Here is a 19580-nt window from a genome sequence, read left to right on the forward strand (position 1 = left end):
GTAAGTTGCAGGCATGATGGCCCATTACTGCAGTCGCCTAAAGAAAAGGACACGCTCCTATATAACCACACAATTGAAAAAATTAACACTGAGACCATGTAATCCATAAACCCCAATCAAATTTCACAAATTTTCCCAATAATATATTTTATAGCAAAGGAAATACAAGGATCTTCTGGTTCAAGAGTCATTCAGGGATCAAGTGTGATATTCCATAGTCATTTATTTTTGTTCTTTTTTCAGTTTGGAGCAATTTCTCAGCCTTTCCCAGTTCATGATCTTGATATTTCTGAAGAGGTCAAGATAATTATTTTGCAGAAATGCCCTCAATTTGATTTTACTTATTTTTCCTCAGTACTGGATTCAGGTTAGGCACTCTTGCAGAAATGTCACTGAAGTGATGCTATGTTCACCTTGGGGTATCTTTTTAAGGAAACAATGTTGATCTGTACCATTCTTAATGAGGTTAATTATCATCAATGGGTTAAGATAATGCCCATCAAATTTCTTTACTATACAGTTAGTGTTCACTTTGTAATTAATAAGGAGTTTATGGGGCTATCCTTTGAGATTACATTACTGTCCTAGTCCTCATCAAATTTTACCCACCAGTTTTATACTCTTGATGATTCTTCACTAAATAATTTTCCTTCTACATTCATTCACTAATATTATACTGAAAGAAAAATATTTTCCTTTCCCTGTATGTATCCATTATTTATAAACTCACTGATCCTTACTTTAATCACTTGAGTATAATCTGTTATAGTCATTGTTTAGAAGTTCAAACTGTCCCAGCTGTCCTTCGAACTGGTTACCATGTCCTTTTGACAATTCCTTACAATTCCCTGATTTATGATAAATCAAGATATATTGGGATCATCTTGTATTTTTCCTGCTCCAGCCCCAGAATTAAATATTTCTCTAAGAAGGCCTGGTTTCTTTTATTAGAGAAAAATATTTTGAAATCAAGATATGGGGCCTCCCCGGTAGCGCAGTGGTTGAGCTCTGGGCTGTGAAGCTGCCTGGAGCCTCTGCAGCGCTGGTTCGATCCCCGGCCACTGGAGAGGGTCCCACATGGCGCGACAGACCTCTCCTGCTGTGCCCACTGCTCCCCTCAGCGGTGTACTTTGGCCCTTCTGCCTGTTCTGCTCCCCGCTCTGGCTCTTGTGAATTATCTCACCCTCCTGCGCTTCTGACTGTACCCGGTGCTTGTATAAATAAATAAATAAATCTTAAAAAAAAATTGAAATCAAGATATGGGTACTAGATATGCTCCTTGCTACTGGGGTCACGGTACTTTTAGATTCTGTCAGTAGACAGAGCTAGAAAATTTTTGTATACAAACACACCCATATTTACAAATAACACATACACACAGAGCTATATCCATTTCTCTCTCTCTCTCTTTAGAGAGAGAGATAGAGAGATAGATACAGAGTCACACACACATTATCTGATACCTCCAATTCCAGTCTACCAACACTGTTCATTCTAACTTTCACCCTTATAATGTTTGAGTATCTTTTCTCTGACAGCGAGCAACCTGGCTCCCATTACCTTTGATACATGTTCTTAATTGGTCATTTTCTATTTACAAAAAATGCCTCCTCCATCCTAACACCACAGGCCACATTAGTCCAGGCCATCTCCTTACCGCTAAGCACCTCCCAATGGAGTAGGTAATTTTACAATGAAGCATTAAAAGAGGGACTATAATATCATAAACAGATCAGGGTCTTAGAACAGCAAGTTGGTAGAACCCGTAAGCTATGAGCCAAGTCTACGCAAGGTTCAATGTACACACAAAAGATAGCAGTAGTCAGGAAAGATTTCATTTGTAAGATGTCCACTGACCTGACCCCCAAAATTATATGTGGTAGAGAGGGGAGGAAAGAGGGCAATTAATGTGCATAGTATGAACAAACGGATGGAGGTATGAAACAGACTTTTCAGGAAATTGCAAAAAAGGTCTCTCAGAGATAGTTGCAGTGAGATACACAGCTGAACAGGTAGTCAGGATACAGGTTTTTTATATGATCTACAAGAAAATCTAAAAATCATTTAAGGGCCTCCATGGTAGCATGAGGGGTTAATAAGCACAGCGCTGTGAAGCTATTAACAGCCTCTGCAGCACGAGTTCAATCTCCAACCCACATAGTTCAGAAGACCTCTCCTGTCCACCCGCTGCTCCCTTCAGCAGTGCATTTCAGTCAGTCTGCCTGTTCTGTTCCCCACTGTCTCTGGTGAATCCTCTCACCCCCTATACTTCTGGCCTGCACCTCAGTTCTTTTATGCATAAATAATAAATAAATCTTAAAAAAATTAAAAATCAGTTAAGATGGCGTAGAGAGGTATTGTCTAGTTTTAACATGGAAGAACTAGATATCCTTAACATATGAGAAATGTCACTTTGACTGAAGCACTAAGATCACAATTTATGAGAGATTGGACAGAAGATGGGAGATAGTTAAGAGATTTGCAATACCAGGGAAGAGACCATAAAGTTAGATATAAGAAATGTTGAGATAAACTCAATGTTTTACTGGTGATGAGAGGTGGAAAGCATGAAAAGTGTTCGAATGCAGAGGGACCCCTATGGTTCTGGCACAGGGATCTGGGTTCATGGTGGTGACATTCCCTGAGAACAAAAAGAAAGTGTCTTAGGAAGATGATAATGACTTCAGTTGTATCTGTTGAGTCTGAGCTGCCTGTTGGATATCCAATAAGATATTGAGCAGGAGGTCTAGGATGCTGAAGATTGAACAAGAGTGAAGTTAAATCATTGAGAGTTGCTAGTGTATTGGTGATCATGGAATCCACATTAGATGACATAACCTAGAGATGTCTGTTCTGTAAAAAGAGACAAGAAATAGATAATGACAGAAGCCGAAACTAAAAAAAAAACCCAAGGGGTACTTGGGTTTTGTAAGTCAGAAGACTTACAAAAGGGCCTTTGAAGAAATGGTTTGAAAATGAGTCTGAGAAGCACGAATGTTCAGAGGCCAAGCTGATAGGGATGACGTCTTGCTTTAAATTATTTCTGGAGAGTCCCCCATACTACAGCCTCCCTAACTAAAATAACTGAACAAAAAGGAAGTGAAAATGTACATTCAGCACCAAAAGCTGAAAACTGAACCAATGCGGATCCCTTTAGGAATCTCCAACTTAAGAAATTTCCAGGCTTTATCTAAGGTTCAAAGCCTTAGTGGGAGCTAAGAGATAATTACCAATCAGTTCAACTACTCACAAACTACTCTTTGGCCACTACTTACCCGGCATATTTTTGGATCTGTGTATGTATTTCCATCTCATCCATGAAGCTGAGATCCTCTATCACTAACCTGTATGTTTCTCTCATCACCCAATCGGTGTACCCTGCATGTATCCTTAAACTGTAATGTGTATTCAACTCATCTGGAGGTCTTATCAAAATGCAGATTCTAATTATGGGTAGAGTCTGAGGCCCTGCATCTCCAACAAGCTCCCAGGCGATGTGTTGCCACTAATCTGAGGACCATACTTTGACTACAAGTTTGAGTACTCGGCCCCCACTCAAGTCTCTCATATCTCCACCTCCCTATATGCTCCCTCTCCCTTTCACTGCCTTTTTGCTTCCTTTTTCAACTTCATGATGTCCTCTCCTCCATTCCTCTGGCCCACTATGCATCCATTATTTTTATGCCAGCATTCAATGTCACCGTCTTCCTTTCTGTAGTCTAATCCTAACAAAATTCCTATTTATGTTTTCAGTTGGGTTCAACTTTGCATTAAGAAAGTAAGTTAATTAAATCAAACTATACCAAGGTGTTAGTTTCTCAGAGCCAACTGATGTCTCTCTGGGGTATCTGTTCATCTATGTCTCAGGAAAGAGGTTCGGTACAAGGAGTTTTCCTGAAATCTTATCAATAAGCAACACAGTGCATGAGCAGGGCTGTGAGACAAAAGAAAGATACAAGAAAAGTATGATCTTCCAAAACCTCAGAACTTTACCTGAAACAGTTTCTCAAATTCCCTCTTCTATTTCTGGGCCTTGAATCCTCAGAATCCCAGTAATTCATAAAGAAGCAGTGAGGATTATGGAGATTATAGTTTACAGACCAAAAACTGGGACACTATGTCATAATGACGCAGAACATCTGAAAATGTGACTCCCTTAAAAAATTCCAGAACCCTGTTTGCAATGCGAGAATTGAATAGAGGTTCATGACTAGCTCAGGTGGGTTCATTTAAAAACCATTCAATAGTCTGAAACCTTAGTTTTCTCATCACCTTAGTTTTCTCATCACCAAACAAGCATAATAAAACCTGTTGCAAAGGGTTGTTACAAAAAGTAAATCCCCAAATTTCCTTATAATGTGAGAACCTAGCAGCATCTCCCCAACCCTCCACAAGTCATATGGCATTAAATCTTCACAACAATCTATGCAGTAGATTCAATTTCTTACTACAAATTTACAAATGAGAAAACAGAAACATTCAGAAATTTACCCAAGGTCACAAAGCTATTAAATTGTGGAGCTGATTTGAACTCAAGCAGTCTGTCTCCCGAGCTTGCAATTTTTAACTATACATTATTCTATTTCTGGTTCTTTTCATATCGAATGCAAATGACCAGTGATTTATGCCATAGTAAGCATAAACATCTTGAAAGCAGGATTTACTTCTGATTTATTTTTGTATCCCCCACTCACCTCACCCCAACCTTGCGCTTTGGTAGTTATTCAGTGTATTTTATTGAAAGAAGTAAAATAACAAGAACTCTTAAATGGAGAAATGTAGACCATGCTCACACTAAAAGAATTAATAAAGGCACAGAATTTTATTTAAAGAATAAATGACCGAGATGTTTAAGCAAATTCTCTGTTCAACTCTTCCATTAAAAGTTCAAATTCGCCAATTTTTTTTTTTTACTTATTTACTCAGTTCATTCACTGTCTCCTATGTACTAAGTACATTCACCAATATTAATGCACAAATCGTTGGTAAGACTGGCATTCATATTAAAGTCTGATTTCCTCTAATTATTCCTCAAAAAGCATAGAGTCTATTATAATAAAATATTTGCTCTTGGCCTTATTCTGTCTTATTACTTTAGGAAAAAATGGAAGAAGATATGAAGGAATTGACACTTTCATTTTACTAGATTCTAAAAATATCCTAGGATAACATAATGTAAAAGCAACAAAGAAAGTGCCCTGTCATCAAATCCTGTGTTAGGCCCTGGAGTCTGATGGTGGTGTTTCTCACAAGAATGAAATCTGTCATCATTCTGCCAGCCACCTAAGCCACTCTGTGGTGGCATTATTCTTATTCTGCAGTCAGAGGTGACAAATACATCAACATAGAAAGACTTTACAACATGGATTACATTCTAGAATAGATATCTAATTTCCCATAAGTGCAGCAGGTCCACAAAACATTAATTTCCTACCTTCTAGAATTTAGTGCAGAAAATCAGAAATAGGTATTACACTTGAAAAGGTGACTATTAGGTGTGATATAGTTAAACTCGTTTTCTGTTTCCATAATTATCTCTGTTTTCCAAGGGATTGGTTTGCAGTATATTTACCTTGGCCACAGTGTAGGCATTCCTTAAATATCTGATGAGTCATAATTGCCTGTTTATATTTAATACCTGACTAAAAGGTATGTATATGTGGGTGGAACTATAACAGGCAGGGTTCACAAATGTTCAGATTATTAAATCATTTATCCATGACAGGAGTCACAGTAATTTAAGCTGCAAAGATAAAACTGTAAATTAATTTAAAATTGGGAGATTTCACATAAAAATGATACTTTTTTAATTTTTTTAAAAATGGAAACTATCTAACAACACATAGGCCCATATTCACAAATGTCAAAAGAGTTGGCCATTCTTCTTACAGTCCGCTTTACAATGCATATATGTGTGACCTATCTGGTGCCTACTAACAGGCAGGAAACTGATCTTTCTGCTGAAGAATCTTTACATACTAGGATAAAGAGGACTTTATTCCTAGCACCAGGTGACAAAAACTACCCTTGCTCTTCCTGGACAGATTATTTGTTTATATTCTTTTTTTTAATATGAAAAATTAAATCCCAGGAATTGAGTTGATCATGTTGTACAGTTTGTGCAAGGGCCTTCCCTTGTTATATTCTATTGCATTTTCCTCCTAATTCCCTACCCATCATCCTATTCCATGTTCCCTCATGAGCACCCAATCAAATGTATTCTATTATCTGTAGAACATGCACATATTCATACAAAACAGAAATGCCTATACATACTTGAGGGTTGTTTGCAACATGTTTTAAATTTACTTAAACGATATTTTAGTGTAGTTCTCACTTTCTTATTTTTCAAATCAAGATTGTTTTAATTATCTATCTCAGTAGAAAACATTAGTTGATTCTGACTGCTACAAAGTATTCCATCATGCACACATATCATTCATTTATTCAGCATGTATTTACTCACTGAATGCTTGCTATGTGCCAGATACTGTTCTATGTGCCAGACAGAACAAAGTCAAGTCTCAGCCCTTGCAGAGCTTCTATTTTCCCATTGAAATAAGAAACAAGATCAACAGTGATGAGTAAGGAAGAGTACATCTTTGGTGGTGAGGACAGCAATGACGTGAAAGAGTTCTTTAGAAGAGTGAGAGGATGAATATATTGGCAGACACATTGTTTGCTGGCATCGCTAAGACTCTAGTTGAAAAACATGACTGTAAACTTAAATCAGCATCATTTTGAGATTTTCTTCAGTCATATTCAGTTTCTTTGGTGCAACTGTGGAATGTGGGAAAGTTAGATCTAGCAGGGCTGGGATTTTGCTATATGAAAATGTCAAAGGAAGAGAAGGAGACTGGAATTAAGAGTGTAAGTATTGGACCATGAATATAAACTGGATACAAATGGAAGGGAAGACATGAAGGGAATAAGGGTTTATGAAAACAAAAATACAGGTTCGAGTGGATTTCTGGCTGTGGTTAAGGATAATCATCAAAGCCTAGAAGGATAAAGTGTGAGGTAGTAGGTTATTTTCTGATAGCAAGAGGTGGGACTTGAGGATTGCATGCATTATAGCAGGAAAGCATTTAAAGGTAGTCATTTTATTTGAGGTATGGCAATGGATTTATAATTTCATCCCTCCTGTCCCAAATGCAGTAATGTATGTTCTTGTAACTTGTCTCCTCACTAGACCCATGATCGGGTTTGTTTAGATTACTCCCAGGGTCAGGATTGTCCAATCACATGATATAAGCCTTTTAAATTTTCCCCAGTGCTGCCACTTTTCTCTCCAGAATGACTGTGCTGTTTCATAGTCCCACCAACAGAGCATAAAAGCCCCCCTTCTCGCACATTCAACTTCTAATTGTTATTCTGATGATTATGTGGTGGTATCTTGTGGTTTTAATGCTCATTTCTCTAATTACTTAAGAAATCTAACATCTCCACATAGAAGTTATTCAGTCACTGTCCTCCTATAAATTACTCTCCTTTGCCCATTTTTTCTATTTAATTTGATTTATATTTAATTCTATTTATAATAGATATTAACCCCTTGTCCATCAGTTTTATAATTTTACTATTTACATGTCAGTCTTACTCGATCTGGTCTTAAATTTACCTCTTTTTATGATTAAAGTAGTGACTTATTTTCTTAACAGAATGAACCAGTTTCCTCAACAGCATCTACTTGAGCAATTCCACTTTTCCTCACTGCAACCTCTACTACATTTGAAAGCAGATACACGTAAGCATATATTTATTTCTCTGCTCTACCTATTGCATTGTTCTTTTGCCATTCCCACATTAATCTGACTATAATAGGTTTCAATTCTGGCAGGGTGACTCTCCTTTTTTCTTTTCCCAAAATTTCTTCAATTAGCTAGCTGTAAATTTTTGTTATGTCACACTTGATTTATTGTCTCATATGTTTTATTTTCTAATAAAAGATGTAAAACATTATTTGTATAATTTTGAGTGGAAAATTACTTTCAGTTTAGAAAAGCACTGATGACTTTGACTACATTAAAATTAAGAGCTTTTTAAGTGAAAATTATCACAGCAAAGGTAACAGATGAATTATCATCTGGAAGAAGACATATGCAACATCTAAAATTTTAAAGATATTCATATATATAATGTGTAGACTATATATCCGTTAGAATATTTGTTCAAATCTCATTTTATATTTTAACATGTAAAGAATTTACCCTCCATAATGTTAAATCAGTTTACCCTGAAATACACCACATGAAGTTTTCTTTAATCCTCACACAGCTTTTAACATTTCATCCTAAGAGCTCATGGAGATTTTGTTAGGTTATTTTCCACATAATTCATATTTTTGCCACAACTGTAATGCAATTTCTGTTTTCAAGAAATAGTAATTGTGCATGTAGAAGAAAGAAACTTATTTTTGTAAGTTGATTTCCAGTTATCTTGCATAACTTATTAATAATTTATCTACTGAGGGCCTCCCCGGTGGCGCAGCAGTTGAGCTCTGGGTTGTGAAGATGCCTGCAGCCTCTGCAGCGCCGGTTTGATCCCCGGCTGCTCCCCGGCCACAGGAGGCGGGTCCCACATGGCACGCAGACCTCTCCTGCCGCCCGCTGCTCCCCTCAGCAGTGTACTTCGGTCCTTCTGCCTGCTCTGCTCCCCGCTCTGGCTCTGGTGAATTCTCTCACCCTCCTGCGCTTCTGACTGTACCCAGTGCTTGTATAAATAAATAAAAATAAATCTTTAAAAAAATAAATAATTTATCTATTGATTCTTTGGTGTATTGAATGGAAATCATTGTATTATCTGCAAGTAACACACAGGCATAGGGTAGAACAGCAGCACTATATCAGACTAACCTAACCCTGATCCTCAACTAGATCAGAAAACAAACACAACTAGACTCATTACGAACATAGATGAAAAATTATAAATCAGTATCAGAAAATGGGATCCAGCAGTACATTAAAAAATAATATATCATTACTGCAGAGTTTATCTGAGGGTATTTCCATATTACCAGTTTAAATAAAAACATATGACCTGACTGACAGATATCCTACAAATCTGTCAATGTGAAAAAACCATTCCAGGTTAAAAGAAACCAACCAAAACCCTATTACTTTTAACACACTAGGAACAAAATAAAACTCCATTAACAAACCCCACAGTATCAAGCTTCACTGAACACAGCAGTAAAGGTAGTGAGGATTCTCAGTATCACTGCTACTAGCAAAAATTTGGAAGTTGTACCCCTTTCAACAAGACAAGAAAAATATAAAAAGATACAAATGGGGGTGGGGAGAAGAGGAAGACAAGCACTGTTTTCAAACTTCCTCCTTAAAATATGTGATAAAATCAAATGAGAAACTATTAGAAGTTATGAGTGTTGAGTAATTTGGCCTTTATGAGAGAACTCTACGAAGATCAGTATTCTATGTCAACCAGCAAGACAAATTAGAAAAGATTGAGAAGGAAAAGCATTCACTGTTGAAAGGAAATTATTAAATATATTGGAATAAACCTAATGAAAATTTGTATGAAGAAAATGACTGAATTTACCTAAGGATAGGAAAGAGATTTTAACAGAAAAGCAAACTGGATTTTTGAAGAAGAAAACTCAGTATTTTTAAAATACTAATTCACACAATTTTTTTTCCTATAATTTTGGTGTATTCTCAATTAAAATACAGAATTGAAATATAAAATCACAAGTTGATTCCAATTTTATCATTCAGGGAAAAACTCCACAAGACTCGAGAGACACAGGAACAAGATTAAATTTGGCTATAGAGGCAATGGGGGAGTTTGTGGGGGCTTGACCTAGTCAGTAATTACATTTTACTTTACAAATTTTCTCTAAACTGCACAATCTGTATAGGGTAATAGTTAAAGGAGGTTTGGTGATCAGAGAGGTATTTTAGTGACTTGAACATGTACAAATGCTAATGGGGAAAGGGGAGGAGGTGTGTTAAAATGAAAAGAAATAATAGCACTAAGTTTCCTAAATAGCTTAAGAGCATGGCACATTCCCAGTAAAGTTATAACACATGGAACATTTATACATTGAATAACACTGTTTCTGGAAATTTAAAATAGAATTCTTGCTCAGGGTGGCATCATGAACAAATTAGTTGACACCTATCTTCAACCCCTTCCAAACACTCATTAAAGGTTCAAAAGGAAGTAATAAAGGGGACTGTGGAAGGTAGTCTTTTACCTGTTACATTGAGAATATATTAAAAGATACAATGGAGTGGAATTGCTGGATCATATGGAAGCTCTATGTTTAATAGGTCCAGAAATCTCCACACAGCTCTCCATAGTGGCTGGACAAGTTTGCACTCCCACCAGCAGTTCAGGAGAGTTCCTTTTTCTCCACAATCTCGCCAACATTTGTTGTTGCTAGTTTTTTTAATATGTGCCATTCTCACCGGTGTGAGATGGTATCTCATGGTAGTTTTGATTTGCATTTCCCTGATTACAAGTGATGTTGAACATTTTTTCATATTCCTGTTAGCCATTTGCATTTCTTCAGAGAAGTTTCTTTTTAGCTCTTCTGCCCATTTTTTGAATGGATTATTTTCTTCGTTTTTGTTGAGTCTCATCAGCTCTTTGTAGATTTTTGTCATCAGTCCTTTATCGTTAGTGTTGTGTGCTAAAATGTTCTCCCAGTCGGTGGGGTTTCTCTTTGTTTTGGTTATTTACCCAAATGACATAGAAACAGTACTTCCAAAGGGCACCTGCACCCCTATGTTTATAGCAGCACTATTTACAATAGCTATGCTGTGGAAGCAACCTAAATGCCCAAAAACAGATGACTGGATCAAGAAGATGTGGTACATATACACAATGGAATATTATTCAGCAATCAAAAAAGATAAACACATGCAGTTTGCAGCAACATGGATGGAGCTGGAAGGGATCATGCTCAGCGAAATAAGTCAGAAAGAAAAAGAAAAATACCGGATGGTCTCACTTATAGCAGGAATCTAGAAAACCTAAATAAGGGACCAGAAAAAAAGACTAATCAATACAAAGTAAAAGTCAAAATCAACAAGCAACTATAAACCAGAGACACTACTGGGGCGGGGGAGGAAGGACTAGAGTCAAAATAAGGGGGGAGGTGTAACTGTATGGGAAATATAACCAAAATGAAAATGCACACATTGTGCAAAGATGAAAAAAGATGTAAGAATTATATAAAATAAAATATTTAAATTTAAAAAAAGATACAATGTATATAAGATGGGAAAAAGAAATATCAAACTGCAATTTCCTGCAAGAAACAGAAAAGTCTATGTAGGAATAAGTGGAGAGTAATGCCAAGCTAATTCCTAATTAATCATTAAAGATGGTTTTCTAGTCACCTCCACTGTGCCCTTACTTGAAGTTAAAAGGAGAGCAGACTAAAGCATTAGCAGGAATTGAAGCCTATTCAAAACCTACAGACCTAAAGGGATATGACATTATCCAAAGGAAGAACCCACCCCACCCTTCTCCTAACCCCCCTCACCCTCACAAGCACACACCATATAATTAAGGTGATCATCCTGTTGTGGTGATATCTAAAAAAGGCAATCCTGCCAATTATAAAAGAAAAGTACAGGCTTAAGGATTTTAAACCAACACAATCTGCTCTGACATATTTAATAAACACTAAATTTTTGGATACATATATTTAACAAAAATAAATCTTAAGTACACTAAAGATCAGTCACAATAGTAAAAAATTATTAAGTCAAAATATTAAATGAAGAAGCTTCTGCTTGGGGAACATGTGTCATATCCACTAAGCTTTAAGAGTAGTTACCAAGACTTACTTTAGAGCTTGGGAAACAGAATCCCAAACATAGGGTGCATCTAGGAGAAGAGTCCAAGAGATGAGACTTCCTCCAAAGAGCTAGAATTCTGAGTTATTCCCTCTCTGTAAGAGCAAGATGGATATAAAGCTGCCTCCACTGCCCCACGGGGAACACTTTCATATTGAATTGATTGGTAACTGAATGTGGGATGGTATCAAGCATTGGAAGAGGGTACAATAGCTATTCACAAATATGAAGCCTAATTACTACACTGAAGATACCACATTTGAAAAGCAGTTTAGCAATTTATTTAGTAAACACTCTAAGTCCAGAGGTACAGGGGTATTGAGAAGGGTATTGTTCAAAGCTGTCTCAAACTGGAAATAATGCTGGAGTTTACAACCACAAAATGGATGACTACATTATGGTGGTCTCATACAATGGAATATTACACAGCTTGAAAATTAGCAAACTGCTACCTCATTCAGAATGGATAAGAGAAAGAAGCCACAGAAGAAAATTTACTGTATAGTTCTGTCCATATAAAATAAAATGTAGATAAACTACACATTATTTAAGAGCAAAGGGTTATTAAAATATAAAAAAAGCAGAAAAATACAACTGTAAACAAAGTGAGGAAAGTGGTACTTCCAGGAGAGTTAGGAAGAGGCACTGGAGGACTTGTGTGCTGGCTTGATCTAGTTAACGATCAACTGTGCATTCACTTAACAATTTTCCTCCACACTATACAAATAATTTTATAGTTTTTTCTGTATGTATATTTTGCAATAAACAATAAAAATTAAATCAATACAAAATTAAATAGAGGAAGCTAAGGACAGCATAAAGGGGGAAAAGGGAGGAAAGATAAAAGTAAATAGCTCTCTGACTTAACTTTGTCCCTGAACACCCAAACTTAGCTTTTCAGCACAAAGATAATGCTCCCTGCTTTGGCTGCTCCTACCTCTGCAGGTTTAAGTTTCCTTCTAGTCTTATGGATCTCTAAATGAGCAAAATAAAACTTGGGAAAATCTAAAATATCTCCTGTGTGTCAATGTTTCAAGCATTTTAAAGGAACCAACATGGTGTCTGGCAAAAGCCACCCTACTTCCCCACTGGTAAATAAGTAACTCGGGGCCTCTCTGGTGGCACAAGGGGTTAAGACGCAGCACTATGAAGCTATCCACAGCCATGCATCTAACAGCCAGTTAGATCCTGGGGCAGGGAGGTGGCCCGCATGGTGCAGCAGACCTCTCCTGTCTCTCCGTTGCTCCCCTCAACAGTGTATTTCGAGAGTGCGGATCAACATGGCAGCGAGGAAATGCTGCGAGTAAGATCTCCCATTAAAAAAAAGTTAATAGGGAGGAAAAACAGCAGGTCCCAGTGAGAACTGGGACACGGAAGATAAACAGGTGACTCCAGCAAACTGCCCGAAGAAGAAAGTTGCATTAAAAGAGGACTAGAAGAGGGCCTCCCCGGTGGCGCAGCGGTTGAGCGCTGGGTTGCGAAGCTGCCCGCGGCCACTGCAGCGCCGGTTCGATCCCCGGCTGCTTCCCGGCCACCGGCGGAGGATCCCACATGGCGCGCAGACCTCTCCTGCCGCCCGCTGCTCCCCTCAGCAGTGTACTTCGGTCCTTCTGCCTGCTCTGCTCCCCGCTCTGGCTCTGGTGAATTCTCTCACCCTCCCGCGCTTCTGACTGTACCCAGTGCTTGTATAAACAAAACAAACAAACAAAATAAATAAATAAAAAACATGCCTCTATAAAAAAAAAAAGAGGACTAGAAGGGAGGAAAGCTCAGAACCCTGCTACCCAACCCCACCCACAAAGTCGGCACTCTCCAACCAACAGAAAGGAGGAAAAAACAAAAAAACTAAAACAACCAACAAGGAAAAACTACGCATCAAGTGGGACTATGAGTGAAAAGTATTTCAGCCACCACACCCCGTGAACTGGAGCTGTGGAGAACCCTGCAGGATTCGCCGTGGAGGTGAACGAACGGCTCCAGGTGCCATTAGAGAAAAATAAAGACTCCTGGAGACCTACACACAGCCCCAGGCCGGCCGGTAAGCTTGTGCGGAAAAGCGGTGCACTTGAAAAGCTAACGTGGATCACAGCTGCCCAGGTCCCCGTGCCTGTGACCTAGGCTTGTGGGGAGATGTGCGGGGACCCTCACTGAGGTGAATGTCCTCACTGAGTAATCAGAAACCAGGTGCCTGGACACAGGAGCAAGGTGCAAAAGGCGCCATTTCTGCAGACACTGAACTGGGCTACAGCCCGTGTCTTGGACCTGAGGGCTTTGTAACTGAGACCTGGAGCACGAAATTTGGGGCGTGGGATCCCCACGACAGTGGGGCACAAGACAGACACAGCACCCCAAAGCCGTTGAGGCTTTCCCCACCACTCCCACTCTGATCCCCTGTCCTACGGGGTAAAAAAAACAGCTCCCCAAGGACACTAGGAGAGATCTCTGGCGCCACCTAGCAACCAGGAAAAAATCACCAACACCCCAGAGAATAGGGACCTTTCTTCAGTAGACTGCTTGAAACCGGCAGAAGGTTCCCAGAGGAGTCAGAGGTGAGCTGGGAAGTTTGCCCAAGCCAGGCCCCTTCTGACCATTAGTCCGAGCCCAGAAGGGGAGAGGGAACCCACTGCCGGGGCAGACCGGGAGCACAGGGAGTGCGTCCCGCACCGCTACTTTAGAACAGGGACATTTCTTCAGTAAAGAGAGCTTGAAACCAGCAGAAGGCTCCCGGAGGAGCCATAGGTGAGCTGGGAAGTTCGCCCACGCCAGGCCCCTTCTGGCCTGCAGTCTGAGCTCAGAAGGGGAGCGAGCACCCAAGACCAGGGCAGACCAGGCATGCAGAGGAGTGCGAACCTGCATTGCCTTTTTAGAACCGGGACCTTTACCTTTCTTCAGTAAAGCCTGCTTGAAACCGGCAGATGGCTCCTGGAAGAGCCAGAGGTGAGCTGGGAAGTTCGCCCAAGATGCCAGCCAGTACCAGCAACACAGTGTCCCAATGCATACGGCAAATTAGGAAACAGACAGTAGGGAGTAGAAAAACCACACGCAACCCAGCAACTCCTCAGGAAAAAAGCACACCACAAAAAGAAAACCACCCCCCAGATTGCAATGACAGTAACTTGGAAGAATTTCTGAGCCTTCCAGAAAGAGAATTTAAAATTGCCATGATTAAAAAACTGACAGAAACCATAAAGGAAAACAATGATAAGGGAAAAATAATCAACGATCAGAAGAATGAAATTGAATCCCTAAAGAGGGAAGTAAAAGAAATGCAGGAGATCAAAGAATTAATGGAGGTGCTAAAGAACTCTGCAAAAAGCAATGAAAGCAGAACAGATGAAATGGAAGAACGAATAAGTACTCTTGAAGACACAGAAATAAAAAGAACCAAAACAGAAAAGGAAAGAGAAGTACGAAGGAAAAAGACCTAAGAAAGACTTTGGGAACTATCTGACTCCATGAGGAAAGGAAATATAAGAGTTATAGGAATCCCAGAAGGAAAGGAGAGAGATGTAGGAACAGAGAAAATATTCAAGGAGATAATTGAAGAGAACTTCCCAAATGTGAAGGAGGAGCTGAAAATTGATATACAAGAAGCAAGAAGAACACCAAACTTCCATGACAAAAGGAAAAATACAGCAAGACACACAATAGTAAAGTTCCCAAGAATCCATGACAAGGAAAAAATAATGAAGCTGACAAGAGGGAAGAAACAGATAACATTCAAAGGAAAACCAATCAGACTAACATCAGACTTCTCTGAAGAAACACTATGGACAAGGAGAGAGTAGAGGCACATAATCAACAGACTACAAGACAACAGATGCCAATCAAGGATACTCTATCCTGCAAAGCTTTCCTTCCTCTATGAAGAAAGAATAAGGACCTTCCCAGACAAACAGACACTCTGGAATTTCATTATGACTAAACCCCCACTCCAAAAAATACTACAAAGAGTCCTAAAGCCAGAACCTGTCGAATAACAACGAAAGAAGGCCAAAAAAAAAAAGTTATTAAAAGAATAAATAAATAAAATCAAAGGAAAGACAAACATAATGGCAAAAACAGATGCTAACATATCAATATTAACTCTAAATGTAAATGGACTAAACTCTTCAATAAAAAGACACAGAGTCACAGGCTGGATTAAGAAACAAAACCCAACCTTTTGCTGTCTCCAGGAAACACATTTAGCTACAAAAGATAAAAACAGACTCAAAGTTAAAGGATGGAAAACAATCCTACAAGCAAATAGACCAAAAAAGAAAGCAGGAACAGCAATACTTATATCAGATAAAACAGATTTCAAACTTAAAAAGGTAAAAAGAGACCCCAATGGTCACTACATTATGATCAAGGGGACAATACTTCAAGAAGAAATAACACTCATTAACATATACTCACCAAACGAAGGAGCACCAAAATATATCAGACAACTATTGTCATCTTTGAAAACAGACATCAGAGAAAACATACGTTGTAGGAGACTTCAACAAACCACTATCAACAATGGATAGAGCAACGAGACAAAAAATAAGTAAAGACACTAAAGCTCTAATTAAGGATCTAGAGTGCTAGGGCTTAACAGACATCTATAGAACACTAAACCCAAAAAAATCTGAGTATACATTTTTCTCGAGCACACATGGATCTTTCTCCAGGATCAGTCACGTATTGGGACACAAGACAAACATCAACAGATACACCAAGATTGAAATCATACCAAGCATCTTTTCTGACCATGAAGGCATCAAACTAGAAATAAACCATAAAAAGAAGGCAAGGAATTCTCCTACCTCATGGAGATTGAAACCCGCACTACTGGAAGACCACTGCACTAATGAGGAGTTCAAAGAAGAAATTAAAAAATTCTTTGAATTGAATGACAAGGAGGACACCAATTTCCTAAATGTATGGGATGCAACAAAAGCAGTAATAACAGGAAAATATATAGCAATAGAGGCTCACATCAAGAAACAAGAAAGAACTCAAAGAAACAACCTAATCTCAAAGCTCAAAGAACTAGAAAAAGAACAACAACAACAACAAAAAAACCCCAAAACCAGTAGAAGAAAAGAAATAATAAAAACCAAAGCAGAAATAAGTGAAATCGAAACTAAAAATAATCCAAAAGATCAATGAAACCAAGAGCTGGTTCTTCAAAAAAATAAATAAAATAGACAAACCCCTAGCCAGGCTCACAAAGGAAAAAAGGGAGAAAGCGCAAATAAACAGGATCACAAATGAAAAAGGAGAAATCACAAAGGACACAGCAGAAATCAAAAGAATAATCAGAAACTACTATGCACAGTTATATGGAAACAAGTTCAACAATCTAGAGGAGATGGACAAATTCCTACAACTCTACAATCACCCAAAGCTAGATAAAGAAGAAATAGAACACCTAAACAGACCAATTACAAGCAGCGAAATTGAAATGGTAATCAAAAACCTCCCCAAAAACAAAAGCCCAGGACCTGACGGATTTACAAATGAATTCTACCAAACGTTCAGAAACGAATTAGTGCCTATCCTTCACAAACTCGTCCAAAAAATTGAGAAGGAAGGGATAATACCAAACAGGTTCTATGAAGCCAACATTACACTAATACCAAAACCGAAAAAGATTAACACAAAAAAAGAAAACTACAGGCCAATCTTGCTAATGAACACTGATGCAAAAATCCTCAATAAAATTTTAGCTATCAGAATCCAACAATGTATCCATAAGATAATTCACCACAACCAAGTAGGATTCATTCCAGGGACACAAGGATGGTTCAATATCCAAAAATCAATCAACGTTATCCAACACATCAACAAAAAGAAATATAAAAACCACATGATAATATCAATAGATGCTGAGAAAGCTTTTGACAGAGTGCAACACCCATTCATGATAAAAGCCCTTGAAATTCTTGGGATACAAGGAACACACCTCAACATCATAAAGGCCATATATGACAAGCCAAAAGCCAGGTTCATTCTCAATGGTGAAAAGCTGAAAGCATTTCCATTAAGATCTGGAACAAGACAAGGATGTCCACTCTCACCAGTGCTTTTCAATATAATACTGGAAGTCCTAGCCAGAGCAATAAGACAAGAGGAATACATACAAGGAATCCAAATAGGAAAAGAAGTCAAACTATCACTATTTGCAGATGATATGATAATATACAGAGAGCCCCAAAAACTCCACAGAAAAACTAATTCAACTAATCAATCAGTTCAGTAAAGTGGCAGGATACAAAATCAACACGCAAAAGTCAGTAGCCTTCCTGTACACGAACAATAAATCTGATGAAGAAGAAGAAATCAAAAAAACCACCCCTTTTATTATCAAAACAAAAAAAAATCAAATACTTGGGAAATAAATCTAACAAAAGAGGTAAAGGACCTATACAAAGAAAACTATAAAACACTGTTAAAAGAAATAGAAGAAGACACAAAGAAATGGAAAGACATCCCCTGCTCATGGATTAGACGAATAAACATTATTAAAATGGCCATCCTACCAAAAGCAATATACAGACTCAATGCTATTCCAATAAAAATTTCAATGTCGGGCCTCCCCAGTAGCGCAGCAGTTGAGCACTGGGCTGCAAAGCTGCCTGCAGCCTCTGCAGTGCCGGTTCGATCCCCGGCCACCGGGCGAGGGTCCCACATGGCGCGCACACCTCTCCTGCAGCCCGCTGCTCCCCTTAGCAGTGTACTTCGGTCCTTCTGCCTGTTCTGCTCCCCACTCTGGCTCTGGTGAATTCTCTCACCCTCCCGTGCTTCTGACTGTACCCAGTGCTTGTATAAATAAATAAATCTTTAAAAAAAAAATTCAATGTCATTCTTCAAAGAAATAGAACAATTATTGATGAAATTCATATGGAATCACCAAAAACCCCGAATAGCCAAAGCTCTACTGAAAAAAAAAAGAAGGGAATGGCGGCATCACACTCCCAGACTTCAAACTCTACTACAAAGCCATAATCATCAAAACTGCATGGTATTGGAACAAAAACAGACACACAGACCAATGGAATTGAATAGAAAATCCAGAAATAAACCCACAGATTTATGTTCAACTAATCTTTGACAAAGGAGCAAAGAATATGCACTGGAGCAAAGAAAGTTTGTTCAATAAATGGTGCTGGGAAAACTGGGTCTTGCTACATGCAAAAGAATGAAGCTTGACTACTACCTAACACCATGCACAAAAACCAACTCAAAATGGATTAAAGAACTAGATATAAGACTTGAAACCATAAAATACATAGAAGGAAATATAGGCAAAACACTACATGATATCCACATCAAAGACATCTTTACAGGGCCTCCCCGGTGGCGCAGCGGTTGAGCGCTGGGTTGCGAAGCTGCCTGAAGCCTCTGCAGCGCCAGTTCGATCCCCAGCTGCTCCCCGGCCACCGGAGGAGGGTCCCACATGGCGCGCAGACCTCTCCTGCCGCCCGCTGCTCCCCTCAGCAGTGTACTTCGGTCCTTCTGCCTGCTCTGTTCCCTGCTCTGGCTCTGGTGAATTCTCTCACCCTCCCGCACTTCTGACTGTACCCAGTGCTTGTATAAATAAATAAATAAATCTTTAAAAAAAATAAAGTTTAGAATCTTAAAAAAAAAAAAAAAAAGACATCTTTACAGACACATCACCCAAAGCAGTGATAGTGAAGGCAAAGATAAACAGCTGGGACTACATCAAATTAAAGAGCTTCTGCACAGCAAAAGAGACAATAACAAAAACAAAGAGAAACC

The 19580-nt window shown here is 38.7% G+C and overlaps 1 protein-coding gene across 14 annotated transcripts in view; it reads right to left on the minus strand.

Annotated features, from left to right (window-relative positions):
• Positions 1-19580, minus strand: part of RBMXL2 (RBMX like 2) — a 183541-nt gene that overhangs the window by 143858 nt on the left and 20103 nt on the right. The window contains exon 2 of one of the 14 annotated variants that reach the window (XM_054699422.1): positions 11567-11579. The exons of the other annotated variants lie outside the window; for them this stretch is intronic. The gene's annotated coding sequence lies outside the window, so the exon portion shown is untranslated. Of the gene's footprint in view, positions 1-11566; positions 11580-19580 lie in introns of those variants that run through there. 14 annotated transcript variants of the gene reach the window in all.

This window comes from Talpa occidentalis, unplaced genomic scaffold (assembly GCF_014898055.3).
Source record: "Talpa occidentalis isolate TD23 unplaced genomic scaffold, MPIMG_talOcc4v2.1 talOcc4.3, whole genome shotgun sequence".
Lineage (NCBI taxonomy): Eukaryota > Metazoa > Chordata > Mammalia > Eulipotyphla > Talpidae > Talpa > Talpa occidentalis.